Source organism: Marmota flaviventris, chromosome 18, assembly GCF_047511675.1.
Source record: "Marmota flaviventris isolate mMarFla1 chromosome 18, mMarFla1.hap1, whole genome shotgun sequence".
In the NCBI taxonomy this organism is placed as follows: domain Eukaryota; kingdom Metazoa; phylum Chordata; class Mammalia; order Rodentia; family Sciuridae; genus Marmota; species Marmota flaviventris.
In genome coordinates, this window is record NC_092515.1 from 36,824,082 (window position 1) to 36,831,339 (window position 7,258).

The 7,258-nt window shown below is 40.0% G+C and overlaps 1 pseudogene; it reads left to right on the forward strand.

Annotated features, from left to right (window-relative positions):
- The first annotated feature begins 4,725 nt into the window (after positions 1–4,725).
- LOC114095787 (small nuclear ribonucleoprotein E-like) lies at positions 4,726–5,196 on the forward strand (annotated as a pseudogene).
- Positions 5,197–7,258: the final 2,062 nt, after the last annotated feature.

The window sequence follows — 7,258 nt, forward strand, 5'->3', positions numbered from 1 at the left end:
AGTGACAAATTGCCCAATTTGATATAAACAAAGTTGATAGATGTCGGCAAAGCTGTTTCTAAACAGCAGCAATGGGGAGATGTGTAGGATGGGTTTTTTTCCTTTTCACTCAACAGTCAATATGTTTAATAACAAATAAAACAACCAGATGTTTGAGAAAACCTACCACCTTCACAATGTCATCTGATTGTCAGCTGCCGCTGGTTAATGAGAGTGTGGGATTCATTCCAATCTCAATTCAAAAAGTTGGCAGTCAAGTCCACTTAAGAACTTTGAAGCCAGGCACGGGGCGCATGCCTGTAAATCCCAGGGACTTGGGAGGCTGAGGCAGGAGACTCGCAAGTTCAAGGCCACCCTGGGCTACGTAGTGAGACCCTCAGCAACTTTGTGAGACCCGGTCTCAAAAGAAAAAAGAAAAGGGATTGGGGAGGTAGCTCAGTGGTAAAGCACCCAAGGTTCAATTCCCAGTACTCCCCTGCCACACACAAAAAGAACTTTGGATAGCTCCTTAAGATTTCCAGGGTTCTGGGCTTGGGCTGGGGCTGGGGCTCAGTGGTAGAGCACTTGCCTTGCATGTGTGAGGCACTGGGTTCGATCCTTAGCAGCACATAAAAATAAATAAAGATATTGTGTCCATCTACAACTAAACACACACACACACACATATATATATATACATATATACATATATATATGTGTGTGTGTATATATATATATATATATATATATATATATATATATATATATAAATTCCAAGCTTCTAAATTCACCTCTCAGGCTTTTTTAGAGTCGACAGCAGAAGACTCCCATCCCTTCTGGAACTTAGATTCCCCCAGGATACAGGATGAGCACAAACCCTGCCCTGCCTACCCCTAGCTGGTTGCAAGGTTCAAGAAAAACATTAGCTGTGAATCGCTTTTTTAAAATGTTACTTATCAGTTTATTGAGAAATAATTCCACCCCCTAAAATGCACACATCCTAAGTGTACGACTCAGTAAGTTTTGGCACAGAACTCCCGTGTTGACACTCATCTCAAGATGTAGAATATTTCTGGCCCTGCTCTCCTCAAAGTTCCCCATGCCCTTTCCTGGTTAATACATCCAAGGAATAATTCTCACTTCTATCATGACAGATTAGCTTTGCCTATTCTTGAACTTGATATAAATAGAGTCGCACAGTGTCTGTTGTTTTATGTCTGGCTTTCGGTTGACATACTCTATGAGATCCATTTATGTTGATGTAACGACTAGCTCATTCCCTGTCATTGTTGAAGACTGTTCCACATCACAGCTCTCTTATCCATTCATCCCCTGCTGATGGACACCTGGGTTGTTTCCAGTTTTGAGTTATTGTGCTTTGTGGTTGCTACTGCTGTTTTCTGAGATGGAGTCTTGTTATGTTGCCCAGGCTGCTCTCCAACTCCTGGGCTCAAGGGATCCTCCTGCCTCAGTCTCCCAAGAACCTGGGACCATAGGTATGTGCCACTGTGCCTGGCTTGAGGTATTACACACAAAGCTGCTAAGAACATTTTTGTAAAGTGTTGGTAAGTATGTTTTCATTTCTCTCAGCTAATAAAGACCTGGAGGTAGAATGGCTGGGTCCTAGGGTAGATGTGTGTTTAACTTTCTCAGTTTTCCAAAGTGGTAGTGTCATTTTCTATTCCTTCCAGAAAAAATAGGAGAACTGGTTCCTCCACATCTTCCCTGTTCTTGTCACTTTTAAAGTATGGCGTCCTCTACAGTGTAGGAGATATTACTATCGCTATGGGGCAGAAGGGGGAGTGTTGGGATTAATCTAGAGTATGGGGCCCGAGTCCTGAGCTCAACAAATGACCTTGAAAAAAACTACTTCATCCCTCTAGTCTTATTTTCTGCATCTGTAAAATGAGACTGTCAATAGAACCTCTTCGAGAGAGTGGTTGGGAGAAAACTTTTATAAAGACCTTGGCACAGGACATCGTATATGCTTAGAGTCAATGAACGATCTCTGTGATCTTTTATTCATTTATTTGCTCTGCTCTTTAACAGATCCCAGTCGGAAAGAATGTCTTTGGAGTCTCACATGTGTCAGGAGTGATGACAGAGCCCAAAGATGATGGTCTGTTTTGCAGGGTAGGATAATCTACCTTCCTTGACCAGAAACATCTCGGTTGCCTCAAGATGAGGTTCACACAGAGGATGAGAAGCAGAGAGATGGAAACCGAGTCCCTGGTGAGCTGGGACTGCTCCATGAACCTGGTGCTCCCCTTGCTGCTGGACCTGATCAGGTGAGCAAATACATTTCTTTATTGTTATCTGCAGCTCAAACATCCTGACCTGTACACCAACTGCTCCTGGCATCTCTCCGTGGAGCCTAGACTTGCTCTCTGTATCCTCAACACCAGGCCTGCTGCAGACCCAACCAATCTCCAGGAGTTGGCATTCTAGTAAAAGCCTATTTGCTATCTCTTATAATGTCAAGTCACCTTTTGTGCAGCTGAAATTAAACTCATCTGAAGGGCAAAGTAAAAGGCTTCCTTTTAAGCTTTTAATGACTTTGGAAGAATATTGCTGACCACTAAGCCACAGATCACAAAGCTTTATGTAATTGGAGGCTACCCACTGAAAAATCTGGTGGCAATAGCTAAAGATAGGGGGCAGTTAGTAGAGCTGGAGTCTATCTGTTGTTTAGGAAATATTTGTTGATTCCCTCCCATGTACCACACCTTGGGTATTATGGAGGATACCAAACCAGGAAAACAAGGTTCTGGACTGAACAGTTGCAGGAGGAGAAGTGATGTGAATTCTGGGCCATGATAATATTTCATGTTCTGCAATGAAGGTGATTTTTTTTTTTTACTTTTTATTGTAGTGTAATGAATAATATATGCATGGCAAAGTGCACAAATCTTAAATATGCAGCTCAATGAATTTTTAAAAAGCAAGTACACCCATGCACTTGGCATTTAGGTTAAGAAACAGAACATCAACAGATCTCAGAAGTTTCCTTCATTCTCCTTCCCAGCACACAACCCCTGTGGCTTTCAAACAACCGTTATTCTCTCTGTCACCATGGATAAGCTTTGCCTGATTTGAACTCTATATGAATGGAATTACACTTTGGGGTCTGGCTTCTCTTGCCCACCATTAATCTGAGACACATCTTGTTGTTGGTAGTGGATACACTTCATCCAGTTGGTGACTGCAATATCTTGTTGTATGACCACAACATAATTTATTTATTCCTTCTTCTGTTAATGGACTTTTGGGTTGGTACAAATAATGGTGCTAGGATAATTGTTGTCCATGTTTTTTGGTGAAAATAAGTACACAATGACAGACAGAAAATCAATAGTTTCCTAGAATGTGTGTTGCAGGGGTAGATGATAGAAATATTTGGTGTTTTGATGTGGCAATGGTCTTGCAGATGTGTACATGCCCTAAACATGCATACATGTATTCTATTTATTGATTTATTTTGAGACAGGTCTCACTAAGTTGCAGAGGCTAGCCTCAAATTTGCAGTCCTCCTGCCTCAGCCTCCCAAGTTGCTGGGTTACTGGTGTTCCACACTATGCTCTGTTGGTGTATTCTTTTTAAAAAATATTTATTTTGGATGTTGGTGGACCTTTATTTAATTCACTTATTTGTATACAGTGCTGAGAATCAAACCCAGTGTCTCACAAATGCTAGGTGAGTGCTCTACCACTGAGCCACAACCCTAGCCCCTCTTGTTGTAGTCTTTTTTTTAAATATTTTTTTAGTTGTAGATGGACACAAAACAGAGGTATTTTATTTGTTATTTTTTTTTTATGTGCTACCAGTGCCTCATGCATGCTAGGCAAGCGCTCTACCGCTGAGTCACAACCCTGGCCTTCATGGTGTATTCTTAAAACAAGTGTGTTTTGGTTGTATGTCAAGGAAAAGTATATATTTCATTTGGTCTTGTGGGTATATAGTTATTTTTCAATGTGGATTTAATTTTCTTCATCCTGATGACTGATTACATTATGTTTGGCACCTTCTGTACACTTACTGGCTATTTGGTCATTGTATGAGAACCCTCCGGAGAAACAGAACCACTAGGATGTATATAAAAGATTGATTATAAGGAATTTGCTCATGCAATTATTAAGGCTGACAGGTGCCAAGGTCTGCAGTCAGCAAGCTGTAGAACCAAGAGAATTGGTGGTATTGTTCCAGGAGAACTCTGCCAGGCTCAGCACTTGTTTCAGTTCACATCCGAAGGCAGGAAAAAACTGATGTCCCAGTTTGAGGGCAGGAAGAAAGAATTTTGTTTTAGCTTTTACACTCTATTAAGGCCTTCAACTGATTGAATGAGGCCCACTCTCCTTGGGGAGGACCATCTTCTCTACTCACTCTAAAAATTCACTGCTAATCTCATCCAGAAACGTCCTTCGGGAGATACTCAGAATGATGTTTGATCAAATGTCTAGGCGCCCCAGTCTAGTTGACAGATAAAATTAACCAGACTCATTGTCTGGTAATATAGTCTTGCAACATAGCTGTTCAAGTCTTTAGCTCATTTCTGATTGGATTATATGGGTTTTTTTAATTATTGTTCTTGATTTATAAGAATTCTTTATATATTCTGAATCTGAGTCTTAATTGGATACCTGTGTGGCAAATTCTTCCAGTGGCTGACCTTTTCAGTGCTACCTAATCTTTCTGTCTTTTCTTTATGGTCAATGATTGTTTTTCATTTAAAAAATGTGTGCCAGTTGCTCTCTGAGGTAACGTGCTGGTTCGTGTGGTCTTTGTGAAATTCCACCATGGCGTACCGTGGCCAGGGCCAGAAGGTCCAGAAGGTGATGGTGTAGCCCATCAACCTCATCTTCAGATACTTGCAAAACAGATCCCGGATTCAGGTGTGGCTCTATGAGCAAGTGAATATGCGGATAGAGGGCTGTATTATTGGTTTCGATGATGCAGAAGAGATTCATTCTAAAACAAAGTCAAGAAAACAGCTGGGTCAGATCATGCTAAAAGGATATAATATTACTCTGCTACAAAGTGTCTCCAACTAGAAATGATCAATGAAGTGAGAAATTACAGAGAAAGCAACAATTTTTTTTTTTAAATTTAGCTGCCCTTTGCCTAGAATATAGTTCTAAAGCATTAGTTCACATTGTTTTGATGACCTATGTTATTACCAGATGAAAATAAATGCTGTGGGACTCTTTTTATTAAAAATAAATAAATAAAAAAAAATAAAAAATGTTTGCCAGTCCCAGATTCTGCAAGTTACCAATTCTACTCTTTATCTTTGAGACGCTTTGCTGTGCTTTCTTTTCGTCTTGAGATCACATTCAGATCTATAATCCATATGGAATCCATTTTCAGTATACAGTGTGAGATAGGGATTTTTTTTTTTTAAGAGTCAGTAGACTCAATACAACTTATGGAAAATATCATCCTTTCTCTCCTAAGTTTTCTTGATGTAATTGTCTGTCTCTGGTCTTTCCATTCCATTTCATTGGTCTAAGTATCTATTCTTGTGTTGATGTTATCAATTTTAAGTCACTGTAGCTTTAAATCAGTCTTGATATCTGGAGGTATAAGCCCCCTTTCCATTTTGTTTTTCTTCTTTAATAATGCCTACAAGGGATATTCTTGGCCTTTTGTACTTTCAGATACATTTCAGAATCAGCTGGTCAATTTGTATTAGAATTTGCTAGTGTTATGATTGGAATTGCACTGAATCTAAGAATTACTTTGGGGAAATCATCATCTTAGTCATATTGAATCTGCTACTACATTGCTTTCTTCCTTTTCTCCCTCCTCCTCCTCCTTCTCCTTACCCTCATTTTCTTCCTCCTCCTCTTCCTTTTTTCTTTTTAGTTCTGAGGATTGAACCCGGGCCCTTTACCAGTTAGCTATAGCCCTTTTTATTTTTAATTTTGAGACAGGATCTTGCTAAGTTGCTCAGGGCCTTGCTAAATTTCTGAGGCTGGCCTCAAACTTGGGACCTCTTGCCTCAGCCTTCCTAGTTGCTGGGATTATAAGCATGTGCCACCATGCCCGGCTCACATTGCTTTCTTCTGATTTGTCTTTGTTCCTAGGCAAATTCTTCCCTAATGGCTAATGAATAATTACACAATTTTTTTTTCCTTTTTGGTATTGAGGATTGAACCCAGAAGTGCTCTACCGCTGAGCTATGTCCTCAACCCTTTTTAATTTTATATATATATATATATAATTATAATATATATAAATTATATAATTAATATTTATGTTTTTTAGTTTTAAGTGGACACAATATCTTTATTTTATTTTTATGTGGTGCTGAGAATAGAACCCAGTGCCTCATGCATGCCAGGCAAGCGCACTACCACTTGAGCCACATCCCCAGCCCCATTTTAATTTATATTTTTGAGATAGGATCTCACTAAGTTGCTGAGGCTGGCCTTGACCTTGCAATTCTCCTGCCTCAGCTTCCTGAGTCAATGGGATTACAGGTATACACCACTGTGCCTGGCAAAACAAACTTTAAGGAGGTTAATTTCACACTTCACACTTCCAATTCCAATGGTAAAAAGAATTACCTAAGCAGAGCATCTTGAGATTTTTTTTTTTTCTTGAACCTTTTGGGTCATTGATCCATCCTTGAACCAATCACTATGGACATGGTAGGCCTAAATCAGAAGTCACCAATCATACATAACACAGGGTCTAAGAGTAAGGGCAGAAAGGAATTCAATAGTCCACTGGAACTTCATTGCCTGATTAACACAGTCTAGTGGACTGAATGCATGTTCCATAGACTCTGTGAGTTAGATTGCAGACTGAGTATCTGAAAGCACTACAAGTCAGCTAGATGGGTGTACAAAGGCTTAAGTTTATTTGATATGATCATGCAGGCAAAAAGATAATGTTACATCCTTGGCACTTACACAAGACATGGAAAATCTGTGTTGCATAAAGGGCTCTATGTAAGATTTCTTTTGGAAAAAGGTTTCTGTTAAAGAATGTCTAGGAACCAGCAGGTCTAAATGGGAAAAGGTAGGGACTCTCTGTTATGCCAAAGCTTCCTTTTAAGTAGGAAAAACCATGCAGTTCCCTAACTCAGGGGGAAAGTACAAGCCTTACAGGGACCGTGGAGCACATCTCAGAACAACTCTCAAGACAAATGCACTTGGAAGCTTCTGAGCTCAAACGGATGTTCAGGAAAATTCTTCTAGGGGTGAGGTTAGCTCAGAAGTAGAGCACTTGACTACTGTGTGTAAGGCCCTGGGTTGGATCCTCAGCACTAGGAGGA